The 20,453-nt window shown below is 48.6% G+C and overlaps 1 pseudogene; it reads right to left on the bottom strand.

Moving 5' to 3' along the window:
• Nucleotides 1–1,780: 1,780 nt before the first annotated feature.
• LOC144168476 (uncharacterized) lies at nucleotides 1,781–11,843 on the bottom strand (annotated as a pseudogene).
• Between the last annotated feature and the right edge of the window lie 8,610 nt (nucleotides 11,844–20,453).

The following is a 20,453-nucleotide window of genomic DNA, read 5'->3' on the forward strand; positions in this document are numbered from 1 at the left end:
CGTGGAGCTAGCGGTGGTGCGCCAATTCCACGAGTACGGGTAACTCAACGGCTGGCATGACATGGACGTGCATTTGAAGAAGCAGGGTATGTTATACGTGGTATCTTTTAAGTATGCCGAAAATTGCGAAATAAACAGCGGCGGAGTCATCGAGTTAAACGGATTTATTTGTATGCGTTAGCGGGAATTGCGCAACCCGATGCTTTAAATGCACATCTGATGTCCATCCGTTAAGTTACCCGTGCTCATGGAATGGGCGCACCACCGCTAGCTCCACATTGTACTTTTCCCACTAACACGCGAATTATTCCTTTTTCCTGTACTGACGCTACAAATACCATTGCGGCGAAAGGTATTCTTGTAGCGCAACCCGCTGGCTCGCCCCTCTTTCATGCAGGCAGGAGCATGCTGTGCAGAGAAGACGCTCTGTGGAACAACGGGGTGAGGTAGTGTCGCTGAACAAATTGAAAAATGTTTTTCTCTGCTAAAACAGCAACTGTTATGAATAAACTTTCTGAAATAAACTGCGATTATTTGTGCTAGTGAATGGCTTGTATTTTATATTTTTACTACGAGCACAATAATGCGCAATTTCAAGGTGAACATGGGCCAGAAAGGACATTTTTCCAAGTTTGACAAACGTTTTTTCGCACATTTTACCTTTTTTCAGTGTAAATATAGTTTTTACCAATTTTTCACAATGCTGAGATACAGGTACAAATGCTTCACTGGCTGAGAAAATGTGCTCGTATTTGCTAAAAATCTTTGAAAATGCTCGACATTGTGTATTTTCTGAATGGCGTAATCACAGCAAAGAAAAGGGAAATATTTTTAAAATGCGGCATAAAGCAGCCCAGGGCCTCAAAATCATGTTCACAAAAAATGGTGGCCATTGTAAGAGAAGTTACATTTTCATGAATTTTTTCATACACGTAAGTTTGCCTTAAACCATGGAGGTAAAAGGGCCGCTAGAAAAATAACAAAATTTTTTCGGACTAAAACACTTTCAGGGAGCATTGTGGGCCACGCGAGGATGACCCACAATTTTTACTGAGCAAGTCCGTGATGGTCGATTTTACGGCTGGGACGTTTGTCATGGAATGACCCAGCAGATAAATTACAAGGACACCTATCAACACTTATGATGTAGTGAATGTTAAAGCATTCACTATATAAATGCTTTAACAATGTTAAAGATGAAGTTCCACTGCGCTGCAGTTTGTGTGGTGTGCGAGCGTAGCTGCCGATTACATGGCCTGCAGAGGGCTTTGAATGGTCACTTTATTACGGGGTTTTAATAAATCGAGGGTCTTGGCAAAACTTTCGCCGTCGATTCGGGGGCAGAGAGTGAGAGAGCAAACATCTTTTTCGCAACCCATGTCCACGATTACGCTCCATGAGGAGCGTGGGCGTGTCGCCCACGAGACGCCCATGATGTCGTCCGCGATGTCGCCCATGATGTCGCCCACGAAACACCCACGATGTTGTCTTGCCCTGGTGGGCAACCCGGGCTCGCAGGTGAAGATGCAGTGAGCGACGTTGCGGTGTGTGGGGTCTGGGACAAGTCCAGTAAGCGTGGGGGAGTGTGGGTATGGAGCCGCGCACTTGGCAACGTGGTCTGTTTGGAGCGTTCTGTATTCAATGTACAACGTAGTACAACGTAGTCGTTTGGTAGGTAGTGTGTTCGTGCTTGTCTTAGTAGCGTCATGTATTTCCTCGGAAGACAATCAGGTGGTCTGGGAAGTCCTCTGCGGGCTATTCGAAGTGTCTTCACGAAGGCTCATTGTTCCTCGTGGCGCTCTGCCCTGTCCTCCACCGGAAAGTATGCCTCGGGCCAGTCCTTGGAAGTGCTTGAACACCAGGCCGTTGAGGCTTTAGTCTGGACGCGAACATTGCCTAAGGATGAAAAGTGTCCTGGGGTTCATTCTAAGGCGATTGAGATAGCTGGATGGCGTTGTCCATACTCTGCTGGTACCGCTCGTATATTTTGTGGCAGTTCGTTGCCGAGGAAAGCCGGCAGGGCAGCTTGTGAATCAGTACGAATGACAATGCTGTCTGACAGGTGCTGGTGTTCAGGGATGACTTGCCTTATGGCCAGTATTTCTGCTGTCGCCACCGAGGGGATGTCGTAGTGGTGGTTAGCAACTGCGTTGGCTGAAGAAGAGCCACAGAAGAATAGAGAACGATAGAGCGCTTGCGGGGTTGGGTGACGTCAGCCGAGCCGGTTTCGGCATTGGCAGCGGCAGCGCTGCGTCCGCATCGCTGAGGAACTGACAAAAAAAGCAAAAGGTCAGTATAACAGAGAGCAAGAGGCCATAGTTTAGATTAGGTTAACTGGAACCAACGTTTACATAAAAAAAGCCCTTGAACTGTCACAATCAACTAACACCTCGTCAAAACTCTTCTTTACTTGTACAAACGTGTACAATTGGGCTCCTTCTCGCCTCTGTCCCGTCCCCCCCTTCCCCCCACAGTTGACCTGCTAGCCACAGCAGCATTGAAACCAGAGGGGCCACTGAAAAAAAGAGGGAGATCAGACAGGAAGCAACGCCGGCTTTCTTCAGCCTGGCACAAACTTTCCACTGATCCAAGAACTCGAAAGAGGCGAATTCTGAAGAATGAAGGGGTGGAGTTCCTTTCCCCCATCGCGCACAGCTTTTCTCATTCCTGGGGATATTTTAGGGATAGAGAGAAAACGAAGCGAAAATCATCCAGCTGTTCACGGAGCTGAAATACAGTGGTTCTTTCAACACTGCGTTGCTTGCACGGGTTCGAAATGCAGGCGTGTCTGGCGAGGTCGATATTGAACTTTTGAAAAGCTCAACAAAGATTGTAATACAACGTACACTCGTTCCGCGTCGCACCTCGATAGGAGTTTCACTCCGGAGTGCTGGCGTTGAAAATTGGAAATGCGATGGAAAAGTGCGGAAAACTCGGCTGCTCATACGTCGATATGGGTTGTACGCATTCGATTTCTATTCTTGTCTATTTCTATTTTCATTTCTGAGTTTATGACCCAAAGAAAGCACAGCAAACGACTGAAGCTGCTCGCCCATATTCAGTTTGCGTACTGCTGCATGTCCTGTGAGATATGGAGTGGCGGCATGCATTTTTGCCAAGTGCCATTTTATACGGAAGCCAAAGGTGGATGGGGATGGAAGTTTCATTTCAGAAGTGAATCATGTGCAAATATTACAATACAAACGCGCCCAGGCACCATTCGGGCACAGTATGGTTTGAGTCGTTTATATTGTTTGCACCGGATTTTTTTTATCACAAATAGGAGCGAGCATACCTGAAACATTAAATTTACATTTCGCCCACTTTTGTGACATCGGAAGATAGACTAAAAAGATCTGAATACGCACTACACTCTGGCGCAAGTCTTTGGGGGTTTTACGTTCCGAAGCACACGTCGGCAATGACGCGCTCCGTAGGAGTGGCCTCCAGATTAATTTTTATTACCAGGGGTTCCTGAACGTGCGACGAAATCTTGGCCCGCGGGCCTTTTCGTTTTTCGCCACTCTCTGAAAAACGGCCTCCGAGGCAGGGAAGAGGGCTGAGGAACACGAGCAACTGTGACCGAAGCAACGTGAATCTGCCGATCAGGCTGTTGCAAAAATCGTCGAGTGGATGAAGGGCGTCGATGTTTTGCTTAGCCTCGCAGCAATTACGCACTAACTTGTTGGACGTTACTGCATCCTTGCTGAACCGAATTCCTTCTTTGCTCCTCAGTTTTTTTTTAATCTGAACCCTCCGTATATTTAAATATATACAACAGTAACCGCTAACAGAAACAGTGCCTTTTATATGCTGTTAGGTGAATTGAGACGCGTGTTCTTTTCATTTTTATTCGTAAGCATTCATTGCCGAGTGCCCCACAGCATCAACCGTGTAACTCCCCGTATTTGCAAAAAAACCCAATTAGCGAAGTCAACGCATTTAACATTACAACGGCGTAAGTATAGGTTATTTATTTATTTATTTTATTTTGAATACCCTAAAGGCCCAAAAGGGCATTACATAGGGCGGGATGCAATTCAAACAACGCAACTCAACACCTATGAATACAAACTACTAACGGCAGTCCGACACTTATCTGTGTAAAAGGTTCAATTTACAAAAAAAAAATTAGAGAAAGAGAGAGAGTAAGATGGCAATTAACATCTTCAGTGCATGACACCACTGAACCAGGCACTCGCGGGGGTCAGTTTTAGAGAAAATTCACTGTTCACGACACCTCGTCAAAACTCTTCTTTACTTGTACAAACGTGTACGATTGGGATCCCTCTCACCTCCGCCCTCTCCCCCGTAAAAAACGTAGAGAAACTGAACGTCAACAAATAAGAAACGAAATGTTATCAAATAAACAATACTAAAAACAACTCACAAAACCAAAAATACATATCTTATTATACTCTGGCCGCACACGAAGGCAAAATAACAAAATCCCACATTCAAACAAACCTGCGCGCCAAAATAAATTGTGAAAAAAGGTAGCTACGTAGTACCTTCTATCAGCACAAAAATACATCATTGGCGGAGTGTGCACATTTAAAAGTTATAAAAGTGTAACTGCAGGTGATTGGTTGAAGAAGAAGCTCAAAATAAAGACATGCGGCTTAAGAGTGCTCGCGCATTAGTACTCACTTCTCAAAATTTTGTGCTAACTTTAACTCTTCGATCGACACGTGGCGTTGATCGAGCGACGTGAAAGTCTGGATTGCTTAGAAGGCGTAAAAGTTAAAAATACGCCTGCGGGTATTTCCACTTTTCATTATGTGTATAAAAAAGAATTTGCCCGTGACGCCATTTCTGATTGGTATTTCATTCGGCTATATCCCTATCCCGCACGCGTGTTTATTTCCGGCTTCTTCGTCGCTATTTCCTTCATCGTCTGTCGCTCATCCCCGTCTCCGTCGTCTCCGAACAGCCCTCTATCACGGCTACCAATCGACTTCAGAGTGTACTTTTGTCTGAAGGCGGCAGCGGAAACTGTTACAGGCGCTTCCGGACTTCCTTCTCTATTTTTGCTTTCACACTATTACTTTTGATCTGATGGCTCTAATGCGACTCGACATCGCCACCATTTTTCGTGGTCTGGTATTTGATGTAACGGCGTCGTTTTTTTTAGGGCGAACTTTTCGCATCGCTACGATGCCACCGAGTCGACCAAGGCCTTAACCCTGGGTCATTATTTTTGTTATGTAAGTGTGCATGAGAGGCTGGCGAATATACAAGTAAGAAACGATACCAACCCAAGTTTCAGTGCTCGTCAAGACACACGCAAAGAAAGGAAAGTAAGGAAGATTAGGCACGTGCAGTCAGGAGATAAAGAACATTGATTTCTCGGCGGTTTTGCTGCAGCCGCTGCTCCTCGCCTTTTTGTCCTCCGAGTTCTATCTCGGTTCTCCGCTTTGTCATTGCAGGACGATTTACTTTCCCGTCGACTGGCGTTGATTTTTTTCGCTTGTGCCCAGCGGCCACTTCAGCCGGCGTGTCTTTTTTGTGTCAGGGCTTGAGACAGATGACTTTCATTAGAGCGCCGGCTGCCCCCTCCCTGCGCCTTCCTGTTGCTTGCGTCGCCCTGGTGACTGTACTACGCTGTGTTCTTGAACAAATTGGGCGAGAGAGTTAGCGAGCCGCGGTCACTGAGCCGGTGCTGCTAGCCGATGAACGAGTAGCTGCTGGCGTCGTCGCCGGTGCGATTTGTCTTCGTAGGCAAAGGTAAAAAAGGAGCTCCATGCGATATATATATATATATAAATATATATATATATATATATATATATATATATATATATATATATATATATATATATATATATATATATATATATATATATATATATATATATATATATATTGTCACGGAGCGAAAGATTAGGCAGTCGTCTTGAAGGAAAAGAACGTTTATTGGAGCGAACTTGTGCTCCCCTAGCAACTCAAAGAATACACAAGCGGCGCAGCGGCAGTCAACAAAGTGACTTGCGTAGGCGAGCGTCGTCGAGTCGAATACCCCGGCGTCTGCTCTGCAGGATTTTTATCTTTCGGCGCGCGTGGTAGATCCAATGAGCTTATTCTGGGCTGTTCACGTTAGATCAGAATGCTCTCCCTATCAGAACAGATAACACATGCGGCATAGAAAGAAAGAATGGAACACACGCTTCCCTTGGCACAGAGATAACACAGACCGGCGCAGCCGGGCGGTAAAAGCAAAACACAAATAAACAAACCTCATAGTTCCTGGCATTACCCCCCTCTAAAGTGCATCGACCCGATGCTAACATAAGCGACAGTCTGAACAAATAAAAATAGAAGTTCGTAATCGTCCGTAGAAAGGTTTTAAGCGAACCACGTGGACGACTTCGGGCCGCGTGTGTCGTCGTGATCTGCCGGAGTCACCATCGGGGATCACTTCGTAGGTAATTTGGCCAACACGTCGTAGAATCTGGTAGGGTCCGTAATACCGTCGCAGAAGTTTCTCACTCAGTCCGCGTCATCGGATGGGAGTCGAAACCCACGCACGATCCCCTGGGTGCTACCCGGCGTCTCGGCGTCGGAGGTTGTAGCGGCCGGCATCCACCAGCTGCTGGTCCGTTATACGAACTCGAGCGAGCTGGCGGGCCTCTTCCGCACGCTGAAGGTATCCTTGGACGTCGGCGTTGAGGTCGTCGTCTTCTACGTCCGGCAGCATGGCGTCAAGCATTGTAGTCGGCCGTCTCCCGTAGATAAGCTCGAACGGTGTCATCTGCGTGGTTTCTTGGATGGCCGTGTTGTACGCAAACGTGACATACGGGAGCACTTCGTCCCAGGTCTCATGTTCAACGTCGACGTACCTGGACAGCACATCCGCAATAGTCTTGTTCAAACGTTCCGTTAGTCCGTTCGTTTGGGGGTGGTACGCCGTCGTTCTTCGGTGATCCGTGTTGCTGTAGCGTAAGATTCCTTGCATGAGCTCCGCAGTAAAGGCCGTTCCGTGGTCCGTGATTAGGACTTCAGGGGCTCCATGCCGCAGCACAACTTGTCTTATGAAAAACTTGGTGAATTCTTGTGCAGTCCCCCTCGGAAGAGCGGCGGTCTCCGCGTAGCGCGTCATGTAGTCTGTTGCTACGACAATCCACTTGTTCTCGGATCGTGACGTAGGGAACTGGCCCAAAAGGTCCATTCCAATCTGTTGGAAGGGCCTTGATGGGACGGCGATCGGCTGCAGAAGTCCGGTGGGTCTCTTCGGTGGCGTTTTTCGAAGCTGGCAGTCACGGCAGCTCCGGACGTAGTGGGTGACGTCGGATGCAAGGCGGGGCCATAAGTACTTCGTCTTGATTTTTCCAATAGTGCGAGCTGTGCCGAGATGCCGGGAAGACGGGTCGTCGTGGCATGCTTCCAAAATTTCGTCACGAAGGTCTTTAGGAATGACAAGAAGATAATTCGTTCTGGTTCAGGGGCTGAAATTCTTCTTCGCGAGGACGGAGTTTTTCAGGCTGAATGCTGGTAAGTTCTGTTTGAAGGTTTTAGGCACGGCGACGTTGCGACCTTCGAGGTAGTCGATCATTACGCGTAACTCGCGGTCGGCACGCTGCTGGGTAGCTAGATCGCTTTCCGTCACGACTCCGAAGAATGCGCCGTCATCGTCGCAATGTTGGGGTGATGGGTCGACGGGGGCGCGAGACAGGCAGTCGGCGTCGGAGTGTTTCCTCCCGGATTTATAGACTACTGTAACGTCGAATTCTTGCAGGCGCAAGCTCCACCTCCCAAGACGGCCAGAGGGGTCCTTCAAATTGGCGAGCCAACACAGCGCATGGTGGTCTGTCACAACCTTAAAGGGTCTTTCATACACGTACGGGTGGAATTTTGAAATGTCCCATATAATCGCGAGGCATTCTTTCTCAGAGGCTCAGTAGTTTTTTTTCTTCCTTGGACAGACCACGGCTGGCAGGTGATTACTTTTTCCCACCCCCTTTGCTTTTGGACAAGGATGGCACCAAAGCCTATATTACTGGCGTCCGTGTGCATTTCCGTTTCGGCGTTTTCGTCGAAATGCGCGAGCACGGGCGGGCTTTGCAGGCATTGTTGCAGGTTTCAGAATGCCTTTAAATTTGAATGCATTTCTTAGTCGGGGGTTGTCGTGCTCCGCCGGCGTGCGCCTAGCAACAGCTGTGGTGTACCTTGCGCAAGAGAACACGAGATGCCGTGAGCAAGCTCACCTTCTTCTTCTTCTTCTCTACTTCCTCCTCGTTCAAAGCGCGTGCAAGTTCCTCTTTCTCCTCCTCTGCTGTTAAATGCGAATGCATTTCTTAGTCGGGGGTTGTCGTGCTTCGTCGGCGTGCGCCCGCAGGTATTATCTCTCCGCGCTCCTCCTCGCCCCAAGTAACAGCTGTGGCGCGCCTAGCAACCGGAGCAGGTGGTAGCTCGGGCGGGAGTAGCGGAGGGCAAGGGGAGAGGAGGAGCGCGCTCGGGCGTGTGAGGGCGCTCGCATCGCGGAGCTCGGCGGGCTCTCTCTCCTCTCCGCGTACCCTCTCTCCGCTCGCTGCACTCGGAATCTATATAATGCAGTGGAGCGCGCGCCTGGCGCCTTGACAGCGATTCTTCATTAAGTACGCCATTAATAATAATTACTCGCACCGCACTCATCGGTACACCCAATGCATTCGCATTTCCGCACGATCCCTTTCGGGGAGGTGGGGGGATTTTTCCTTGGGCGTTTTTCCAGCTTAAAGGGGTGCTATCTTTCGTCAAGCGCGTGAGTGGCTCTGCAATGCGTGCGAAGTTTGCGACGAAGCGCCGGTAGTATGCGCACAGTCCGAGAAATCTTCGCACGCCCTTCTAATCTTTCGGTCTTGGGAAGTTCGCTATGGCTGATGTTTTCGCTGGGTCAGGCAGGACTCCCGCGGCGTTGACGACGTGTCCCAAAAACTTGAGTTCCTCGTAAGCGAAGCGGCACTTTTCGGGCTTCAGCGTTAACCCCGACGAGCGAATAGCCTCGAGTACAGACTCCAACCTTGCAAGGTGTTCATCGAAAGTCCGGGCGAATACCACAACGTCGTCGAGGTAGGCGAGGCAGGTGTGCCACTTCAGGCCAGCTAGCACAGTATCCATGACTCTTTGAAACGTTGCTGGCGCCGTGCACAGCCCAAACGGCATCACCTTGAACTCGTATAGGTCGTCCGGGGTTATAAATGCAGTCTTCTCTCGGTCTCTCTCGTCCACTTCATTTTGCCAGTAGCTGGTCTTCAGATCCATCGATGGGAAGTACTTCGCGTGGCAGAGGTGGTCGAGGGCGTCGTCGATTCGTGGCAGGGGGTACACGTCCTTTTTGGTGTTTTTGTTCAGTCTCCGGTAGTCAACGCAGAACCTTAAAGTGCCGTCCTTTTTCTTCACGAGTACGACTGGCGCAGCCCACGGACTTTTCGATGGCTGCATAATTTCGTCGCTGAGCATGTCCTCAACTTGTGTCCGGATGGCTTCCCGCTCGTGTGAAGACACGCGGTACGGTGACTGTCAGGTAGGTCGGGCTCCATCTTCGGTTATAATTAGGTGCTTCGCTAGGGGTGTCTGACGTAATTTTGAGTTTGACGAAAAACAATCGCTGTAGCAACGCAGCAAATCCAATAATTTGTCTCGGTTTTCTTGCGGCAGCGCTGGGTTCACGTCGAAAGGATGCGTAAATTTGAAGGTATCTTCGGGTGCGCGTTCAAAGTCGGCGACTGCGATCACGTCACTTGCTTGTTGCGTTTCTTCTAGAAACGCAATTGCAGCGCCCTTGTTTAAATGCTGGTACTCCTCGGTGAAATTGGTGACCATAACGTGGGATTTGTATTGCTTAAAGCGCGCAATGCCTCTTGCGACGGAGGCACCGTGGTCGAGAAGCAACCTTTGGTCACTCTCCACGATAGCGTCGACGTGAGGAGCAGCACCTTCACAGTAGACGGTGATCATCAAGCTTGCACGGGGTGGCAGGGTGACATGATCATCGGCGATCCTTACAGCTGCACGGTGTTCGGGCTTCGGTTCCGCCGTCATGGAGCGATTGGAGGAAAAAGTTATCCACTTGGTCCGCAGATCAATAATTGCGCCTTTATCCGTCAAAAAGTCCATTCCGAGAATTACGTCGCGGGAGCAGTTAGGCAAGATAACGAACGCGGCAGGGTACGTCGTGCCGTCTATGGTGACGCGGGATGTGCACGTTCCACTTGGCGTCACGAGGTGGCCTCCTGCTGTGCGTATGTGCGGACCGTCCCATCTGGTCGTAACTATCTTCAGCATAGACGCGAATGATGCGCTCATGACTGAGTAGTCGGCTCCCGTGTCTATGAGGGCAACTACATCAAAGCCGTCGATGGACAACTGGACGTCGGGCGCCGCCTTCCTCGAGTTCCGGCTGCGTCGTGGCGTCGTATCTCGGCTTGTGCGTCTTGACTGTTTCGCACAATGCGTCGTTGTTATCGTCGTTTTCTCAACGGCAGGCTCTGTCATTTTGGGTATGCGTCGGTTCATGTCGTTGTGTTCGGGAGTCACGTCCGGGTTGGATAGGGTCGTCGGTCTGAGGGCATGTCGTGAATGATGGTCTTCGGCGAGTCGTAGCGTCGTTGGAGGGTTTTCATTTTTCCGCCGTCATGCAACTTTACCTCCTTAAATTGCTGCTTTTTGTTTCCCCTACGTGGGCTTGGAGAACTCCCACGCGTGAAGTCTGCATAGCTTCGACGGCTTGGCGATCGGTATGGGTAGGGTGACAGTGAACGGTTTAAGCGCGCTGGACCTCGGTTGGTGTTGGACAGGTAATCCTCGATTTCAGTAGGGCGCTGGCCGGGTCGGGGGCATGGTGCGTCGACGGAGAACCCTCGCAAACCGAGCCTCTTGTAGGGGCAGTGACGGTAGATGTGGTCGGCCTCTCCGTAGTGGTAGCACAGCGGACGATTATCTGGCGTTCACCACACGTCGGTCTTCCTTGGGGTGGGGGGTTGCACCGCAGGTGGTCGGGCCGGCGACAGGGGACGACGGTATGGAGCCTCGGGGCGATGGCGGGCAGGCGGGCGAGGTGGACGGACAGCAGCCGCGTAGGTCATGGCTTGCGGCTCACGGGTTGCTTCTGGCGTCGTTGAAGTTCCCAGCGCTTGCTGCACTTCTTCCCTAATGACGTCGGTAAGGGAAGCGACTTGGGGCTGCGGCGGCGTTGGGAGCAGTTTCCGCAGCTCCTCTCTCACTATTGCGCGCATAGCCTCGCGTAGGCTGTCGGCCGGGATCCGCGTGCTGTCGAAATAGTTCGCATTGGCGGCGCCTACAAAGTTGCGGTCATACTGCTTAGCACGCATTTCGAGGGCCTTCTCAATTGTGCTAGCTTCGGTCACAAATTCGGCGACGGTTTTAGGCGGGTTGCGGACAAGTCCAGCAAACAGTTCCTCCCTCACCCCGCGCATCAAGTAGCGTAACTTCTTTTCTTCCGCCATGCAAGGGTCAGCACGCCTGAAAAGCCTCTTCATCTCCTCGACGAACACAACAATGCTTTCGTTAGGTTGTTGTGTCCGCGTCTGCAGTAAGACTTCGGGCCGCTCATTCCACAAAACCGTGGTGAACGTCGTTAAAAATTGTGTTCTGAAATCGTTTCAAGATTCTAGGTAGCTCTCATGGTTTTTGAACCAGTACCTTGCTGAGTCCTCAAGGTAGAAGAACACTTGCCTCAGTATCTCCGGGTCGTCCCATCGGTTAAACAGCCTGACCCGTTCGACCTGCTCCAACCAGTCTTCGGGGTCCTTCGCAGGCGACCCATGGAATGATGGGGGCTCCCTGGGTTGCCGCAGAACGAGGGCAGTATCGGAACCGCTGGTCATGGTGCCTGCGTTGATCATGGTGCTGGTTGCGACGTCTTCCTTCTTCGCTTTCTGCCGTAGAGCACTGAGCTCGGGTGGTAAACCTTGCAGGCGAAGGCTGGCTCTTGTTGGACTGGCTTGGCGGCTTCCAGAGGTTGTAGGTAGCATGAAGGGTGCGTTCTCCCCACCTCCACCAGATGTCACGGAGCAAAAGATTAGGCAGTCGTATTGAAGGAAAAGAACGTTTATTGCAGTGAACTTGTGCTCCCCTAACAACTCAAACAATACACAAGCGGCGAAGCGGCAGTCAACAAAGGGACTTGCGTAGGCGAGCGTCGTCGAGAATATCCCGGCGTCTGCTCTGCAGGCTTTTTATCTTTCGGCGCGCGTGGTTTTTGAACCGTCGATTCACATCTAGAACATTGTAGATCCAATAAGATTATTCTGGGCTGTTCACGTTAGATCGGAATGCTCTCCCTATCAGAACAGATAACACATGCGGTATAGAAAGAAAGAATGGAACACGCGCTTCCCTAGGCACAGAGATAACACAGACCGGCGCAGCCGGGCAGTAAAAGCAAAACACAAATAAACAAACCCAATGCATGGTTCGCGGCAATATATATATATATATATATATATATATATATATATATATATATATATATAGATATATATTTATATATATATATATATATATATATATATATATATATATATATATATATATATATATATATATATATATATATATATATATATATATATATATATATATATATATATATATATATATATATATTTATATATATATATATATATATATATATATATATATATATATATATATATATATATATATATATATATATATATAGCGAATCAGAATGGGAAATGAGGGGCTCGTTGAATTAAGACAGAAATAATAGATGGCAGCCAAGACAAACCTCGGAAAGCAAAGGGGAGGATGTTGTATGTCATTGAAACAGATACGAAATTTGGAAAGAGAAAGAAAGTGGAGAAAAAATGCCCGCTGGGTAGCATCCCCTTCACCCCCCTTCACCCTGAGGAGTCCGAGTGGCACTGGCTACCACCCCCAAGCGCAGGAAACAAAAAATTACTTAACATAAATACCCCAGAAAGTGGAGGCGAAAATAGCCCCGCCGGTAGCGTAGTAGTCATCGCACCAGACGCGTATTCTGGAGGTCGTGGGTTCGTATCCCACCCTGCGGGCATTTTCCTCCACTTTTGGTGGGAAGCAAACAAGTTCGATTTTTTTTTCGGAGATGAAGAGGTTGGGTAGGGGCAAAAATGGAAGCAGCACTTGCTGCTTGGAAGGAAACCTAGCTCTTTCCATACAAACACGCGGAAGTTTCGAAAAAAAAGCGCCACAGAAAACAACAGATCGCCACTGCTGCATACGACGAGGGCGAAAGCGAATCTACAAAAAGAAAACAAAACACACAAAAAATTACACCTTCTTCCCGTAGGGGAACCCTGAAGCGTATTCAGAACAGCCATGGGGTCGATTCAAGTGCCGATTAGTTTTCAGTTCGTCGTTTCCGTTAGGTTGAGGTACGTAGCTACCGTTATATTTACAGTTTGGTTTCCATGGTAACTACCATACTTTTCACTTACCGGAACTACGAAATGGGAAATTGCGTTGAGCCTATGGCTGTTTCGCATACTACTCAGGGTTCCCCTACGGGAAGATGGTGTAATTTTATTAGATGCGACGGGGCTATGTTCCTCCCTTGTCGTTTTTGCGCCGTCCACAACCCCACTGCGCATGTTCGGCTTGCTGAACGCCCGGTGGTTTCTTACCCTTTAATGGCTCCTGGATCGACAGTGTTACCGGTGTCTTCTTGGGCCGGCCCGAGATGAGCCGAGCATGCGCAGTGGGGGTGTAGACGGCGCCACAACAAGGGAGGGATATAGCCCCGACCATGAGATGCTGGAGCGACAGTGTTGCCGGTGTCTTCCTGGGCCGGCACGAGACGAGCACGCTTCCCCTTAAAGGGCTCCTGGAGCGGCAGTGTGGCCGGTGTCTTCCTGGGCCGGCGGATGGATGGACGACGGACGACGGAGCCGAGAGCAAGAGATGCTTTGCATCTAAAACCACCCTGTGTTTGTACATCTGCACTCGTCGAGGAAGGCGTACTCGGCTAAAGATCCCAGGCGGTCCGCACCCCTGGTTGCTTCATTAACCCCTCGTGAGTGCGTATGTGATACAAGTATTATTCTCTTTTCTAGCCCACTGGAAAGATATTGCGACCGCAGAAACAAATCGTAAGTACGCGGCTGGCATCCTGCTTGACGGCACTCGTTACGGCGGGTGACAGTGAGACGACGTCGAGGACGAGGCCATCTTTCTCGACAAATAATGCGTGGGGTGCCCCGTATTCGAGACGCGACGACGCTACAGTGTGGCCGTGCGACAAATGGGCCGTGGAGGCGAATGCGTCATCACATCGCTACTGCGCCCAGCACTCCAAAACTGTAATACATAAATCACCGTCGTCTCCGTTCCGCACAGCTCTTTCTGCGAGCGCGCTAACTGCGGTGCGGCATCGTCTTCTTTAGCTTTTACATGAGCGTACCAGATGCACCGTTTTAAAAAACCTTAGGGCCATGGAGACAAAATAAAAGTCTGTTCAATTAAAACGAAATAGCTTTGGTAATTCATTCAGCTCCATCCCAGCAACGAACGACGTTTTTAATTGAAAAAAAAAAGGCACAAGAAATGTTGGAAAACCTCCAAACTTCCCGTTGCGGGTACGTAATATGGGCAGAAGTGATGTAGTATACATTAGCACTAAACGCAGATTCATTGTGGGTTTAACGCGCCGACGCTTCAGAGGTGATGAGGCGCGCCGTAGTGGAGGGCTCCGGATTAATATTCACAAGTGTATTGACTGATAACTGGCATTCAACTGATACGACCGAACGGAGCTACACGCCCTGCTGCAATCGACCAGTCATGTTTCTTGGCAGTGGCTTTGGTTGACGACCTCCGATCGCACAAACAAGGATCTGTGACGTCACACAGAAATTTCCGGAAATTGGCTGGGGTGTCGCCAATGATTGGTGTGTTTCCTTTATGTACTCGATTACGTGTTTGAAGTCTGTGACAAAACGGGTATGTTAATTAAGATTAAGTTGACTTTCTATAAACCATATCTTGTATTTTGTTTTCACGGCCACTTTAACAAACATTTCAGGTGTTCGTGCACTTGAAACGCCCACTTCCGAAGTGTTTTCCTGTCGGCCGGAGAGTGCACAAAACGGAAGCGTCTAATTCAGGAATGCCAAGCTTGTGGCCTTGGCATACAGCTCCCGAAGGTTGCAGGCATCTTTGTTTCCTCCTGACCCAACCACCTTTCCCTGAAAGTTGATTGTTTTAGGAACAAAAAATAAGTTGAAAAACTGCATCTGAGTCTTTGTTGGGCGGCAGTTTTCTCACAAAATGCCAAATTTTGTCGTACAGGTATGTTTGGCGGCAAGCTCACGGAACTTTAACACTGCCAAGCGCATTCACTCGGAAAAAAGCTCGCAGGCATATTAATCTCGTAGACAGATGGAGGGCGCGTTTATCGTAAAGGCTGTTTTGCTGACATTAGTAGTTGTACGACACAAACGTTGGATTTTTGCCGGAGAGTGCCTGAGATGGTGCAGAAAGACATGGCTAAGTATTTATGATTCGAGCAGTTTGAGTTTTCGGTAAAACACAAACACTGAACGACAGCACGCAGAGCATCTCTTTTCTGATCACAAGTTAGAAGGGTACTGTGATTCTTGAAGGCTAGCCGGGGTACATTTCACGGGCTAGAATTTGCATCCTTGCTTGCTGCCGCAAAAAATGTACAAGCAACCTCGAAAGTATTTTTCCCCTTGATTATGTACGTGGACTCAACGACTACCGAGAGAACGTAATTTGTATTGTAGCCAAGTTACATATTATCGACCTCTTCTATTTCCCATACCCATCCAGTGCCGGATAATCGCAGTGCCGGATAATATAATTATATATAATATATAATTATATTATAATATCGATTGTATTATCCGGTGCCGGATGACATAATCGCAGTGTATCCAGTGCCGGATAATAAAATCGCAGTGTGCCAGTATGATCGCATAAATGGTAGTTGAGAGCAGTTGCTTGATGAATGATATAACCCATCTACGCCCATGGAGTATGGTCTATATCGCAATGTGCCAAATGTCATCTCATAGAAGGTAATTAAGAACATTTGTGTAACAAGTGGTATGACCTAGAGCCACGAAATAAAAGTGACTGTAGTATAACCGACCTCTGCCCGAGGAGTAGGAACTATAAAACAAGTTCCAGGTCATTTTCCTGAAACGAATTACATTAGGTTTTTTTTTTTTTTAGAATAACCAGCGTTTCGCGCAGTTTGGTAGCGGTAATAAATCAGAAGCGCGCCAAACGTTATTGCAATGTAATAGGCCGCGTATGTGATCACTTCGCTGCAAGTGACGTCGAAAGACGAGAGCGTTTCGCCCGCCCTTGCCAGATGTCCCCTTTTTGCGTAATTCGGTTGTCAATATTGAGGGAGGCGTCAAGGACAGCCGTCACACAGAAGAGACGTCGTAGAGGCCGTCGGAACAGCGCGTTTATTCTGAGTGGCAATCCAGAACACCAGCCCGAGGAATGAGGATGTGGATGGGTATGAGAAACAGATGAGGTACGACATGATGATGATAATGGTCGGGAGAAGCAGACGGAGTGCAATGTGGAGTGCAATGTGGATTGGACACAAAGTAACAGGCACCTTTAATGTGTCCTTGAAGCGAGCACTATCGCAGCGCTCACATTAATGCTCACAATATTTATTTAGCAGATTACGCGAGATTTCAGACTTCTTTCTAACTGGTTAGCCCAGTGGACACCAGCAGTGCGACTGCAGTGCTACGCCCGCAGTTAACTCGACATGTGCACGGGCCGCAGGTTCGGCAGCAAATGCTTTTCATTCCCTATGGCGCCCACCAGTAGCTCTGCTGGGGAAGCACGGGAAATCCACTGGTAGAAGACCGGAAGGGCAAGGTCGCCGGCGGTTCAGCACAGAATCCACAGATGATCCCCAAATGATGACATGGTGTCATGTCAAAAGTGGGAATAGGTGGGTATGCTATTTGTCGTGTACGCACCTCTTAGCATGCACACATATGGGACAAACGGTTGATCCTTGGGTGTCATTGAAATTTTTTGGTTATGTGTCTCTGTAGGTCTACACTTGGGTCACAAGTCATTTTTGAGTGGCGGTTGCGCGTGGGTAGGGATCCTTGGGCCACCAGTTGTCCACTGCTGGGTAATCCGTCGGGAAATGTGAGAACTGCCATATCGAGCGTAGCATTAATAGGTGATTAGTCTTTGTTGCCCATGGGTAGCCACCGCATGGGTTGCCGTTCGGTCACTGCAGGGTCGTCAGTCGATTCCTATTGGGGGACCGCATATAGAGCTTAGCATTCATATTTGAAAGGCTCCCGCAAACTTTATGTTCAGGTTAGGTGTAGAGTTGACCGTACCTGCGTGGTTTAAACCAGCCGAATGGAGTATGTCACGCGAGTTAATGCCTTGTTTTTGTTGTGTTTGGCGCCTCTCACGACAGTAGAATAAATACCATATTTCATAAATTCTTTAAGTGCGAATGCACTTTATAAGCGACCCTGAATTCCGGTGACCGCCGTCCGTCCACATAGCAACAGCTGCGGGTGCGCGCGCTCCTCGTCTTCCTTGGCAACGGGGGGAGATGGGCGCGCGCTGCCTGGCCGCTGACATGGCACATACCCACGTGGGGGATTGGCCAGGAATCGGGCGTGAGAAGGGCTAATGCACCCGCTTAAAGGAGTACTGACACGAAATTTCAAAGCTGAGATCCGCTCTAGCAATCAAGTACAACGACAACACAAATAGGTGTCTGTGCATGGCACATACCCACGTGGGGGATTGGCCAGGAATCGGGCGTGAGAAGGGCTAATGCACCCGCTTAAAGGAGTACTGACACGAAATTTCAAAGCTGAGATCCGCTCTAGCAATCAAGTACAACGACAACACAAATAGGTGTCTGTGAATAAATGCATCTTTCTTTCTTTGTAGTTGTGTGTGTGTGTGTGTGTGATCTCTCTTTCGCGAACAATACCGAACCACGCAAATTCAACTCCTGCATTCGCACTTTCACATTCTTCCCCTCGGGGAAATGCGGGGAATTTTTTTGTTTCGCTTTTATTTCATCCATATTCTGCGTACTTTTATACCAATACAGCATAATTTGGTGTGTTTTTTTTTTTTGCAATCGTGTGTTGACCAAAATTACATACGTATGTTTCCCTCCTGTACACCAGGATTTAGAACACAAAAAAAGGTTAACTAAGGTATATGTTTGGACGTGTTGGTGTAGCATTCTTGGAAGAGCGCAAAGTAACGAGGACGAGGTGTAGACGGGACACAGTGCAGTGTTCCGAGAAAAAAAAACGGTTCACTGCAATACATTTCGCGTCACTTCTGAAGTAGGCTTCACTGGTATACATTGTAGCAAAGTGGGAAAGCCAGAACTGCGAAATCGAGATAACCATATAGTGGGCTTGACGACTACACACCGAGCCCCTTCAGAAGCCGCTTCACTACATCCCAAAATGCATTGATGGGATTAGTTTTTTAACGTCAAAATAACCAATCGTGCCATATTATAAATTCCTTAGTGCCTATCATATTTTTCAAGTTCGTACGGAAACGCGAAGAAACGCGAAGATCATAAGTAGTAGCTAATGCTACGCATTAGTATAGCCCGAAATATTACATCCTCTTGTTATCGCTGTGGGTCCTATGAAAGCGCAAAGACGGCTTGCGAGGATTGGAAAGAGACAGCAAAGCATTACCCGCGGGCCTTGATTTCTTCATGACAGGCCGCATTTCTTCACCGCCTGATTCAATTAGCGAAAGGCATACGAGCCACCTAGGAGGTCTTATTTGCCCGGCCTCCCTGAATATACGTACACGGCTCGTCTGTGGTTTTTTCCACTGTCCCACCTTCAAGTAGGGGACGAAGGAAAAAGAGAGAGAGATGAGGAACTAACGGATACGAAGAAATGCAGATTCTCGCATAAGCTATCTGTCGTAAACAACTCCCTACCTTAGAAAGTGCATTGATGCACCAGTACGCGCATAGTAACTTCAATGCCTCGTGCACGGACGTTGCCGTAACAACAACTTCAGAAATTTCTCATAGTCAAAGTGGCTGATTTCTCTTCTAGCGAGCTCGCCAAACGGCCTCTGCTCATATAAGTAACACGCAATCACATGTTGAATACCACCCCACCTTCACAGTAAAAGCGAGTCAAGCATACAAAATGCATCTACACGATGGTGGCAAGGAGCATAGAGTTTCATACTCATACATATGCCAGAGAGAAATTTGGCGCCACTGTCTACGTGAACCGCGCTTCGGAGAGCTCCGTCATGTACCGGGTAGGCACGTATACTTGTCCTTGGTATGCCTCATGAACCGGCTGAGAGGTTGGTAGCTGCAGAAAGCAACAATATTACTGTAGACGGTTCATCAAATTTGTTTTGTTATTATAAAATTGAACTTCCAAGAGAAATCATTTGTCAGTGATTATGTAGAAGCTTCAGGCACAATGAACAAACAAAATGTTACCGTTTTTTGTTGATTTCGGCTTAGAGACAAAAAAAAATTACACCATCTTCCCGTGGGGAACCATGAGGAGGATGCGAAGCATCATAGGGGTTCCGTGTAGGTTCCATTGTGTTGCCGTTATGTTGTTTCATTTATCGGAGCACGAATGGGAACGTAGTGTGAACCCCCATGTAGAGACAGAGAAATGTAGAGAAATGTAGAGACAGCGAACAGACCGACACCGGCGTTACCTGATCGAACACCTCCTGGTTCTCGCCTTTCTTTATTGCGTGCTCACGCTCCTACCCCGCTGCCCGCATATTCGCCCTTTTCTCTGGTTGAGCTGCAAGGCGCGTGGCGCTTCCCGCAACAGCTTTCCCACGGGAAATTCAACATCCTCCTGTAACGTTTTCAGTTCGTCGTTTCCGTTGACGTTCAGCTTCGCGTGCGTTCGTTGTATCAGTAGCTTCTTGACGTAGTTTGAATGAGTCAAGGACATAAGGTGCGTTCGTGGTACTTGCTCCTGCTTCGGTTTTGTAGCGCAGTGGGAAGAGCACCACGTACCTCCCGCTGCGGCCAGATAGTAGTGGGATCGAAACCGGGCGCTGCTAACTATTTCTTTTTTTATAGTGTAGGGGGAGAGGTGCGAACGGACGGACGACGGACGACGGACGACGGAGCCAAGAGCAAGAGATGCTTCGCATATAAAAAGAAACCATATGGCTAGCTAAACCAAGTAGGCGAGGAACGTCGCTAGCGGCAATGGCGCTTTCCACGGCGGCCTGCGACTGCAGCGACAGATTTCCCTGTACGTAGTGTATATCAGTATGAAACTCTATGGCAACGAGGCACCATGGAAGCCATACCAGTGACCCAGCGGATATCCAATTCATTTTGGGCTTACACATGATCTTACACACCTGTAGTCTCCTACGCAGTACACAACAGTTATTTCGAAGGAGTCGTTGAGTGCTCGCTGGCCGCTATCTTA

Source organism: Haemaphysalis longicornis, unplaced genomic scaffold, assembly GCF_048455015.1.
Source record: "Haemaphysalis longicornis isolate Haplotype H1 unplaced genomic scaffold, Haemaphysalis longicornis Haplotype H1 scaffold_2, whole genome shotgun sequence".
Lineage (NCBI taxonomy): Eukaryota > Metazoa > Arthropoda > Arachnida > Ixodida > Ixodidae > Haemaphysalis > Haemaphysalis longicornis.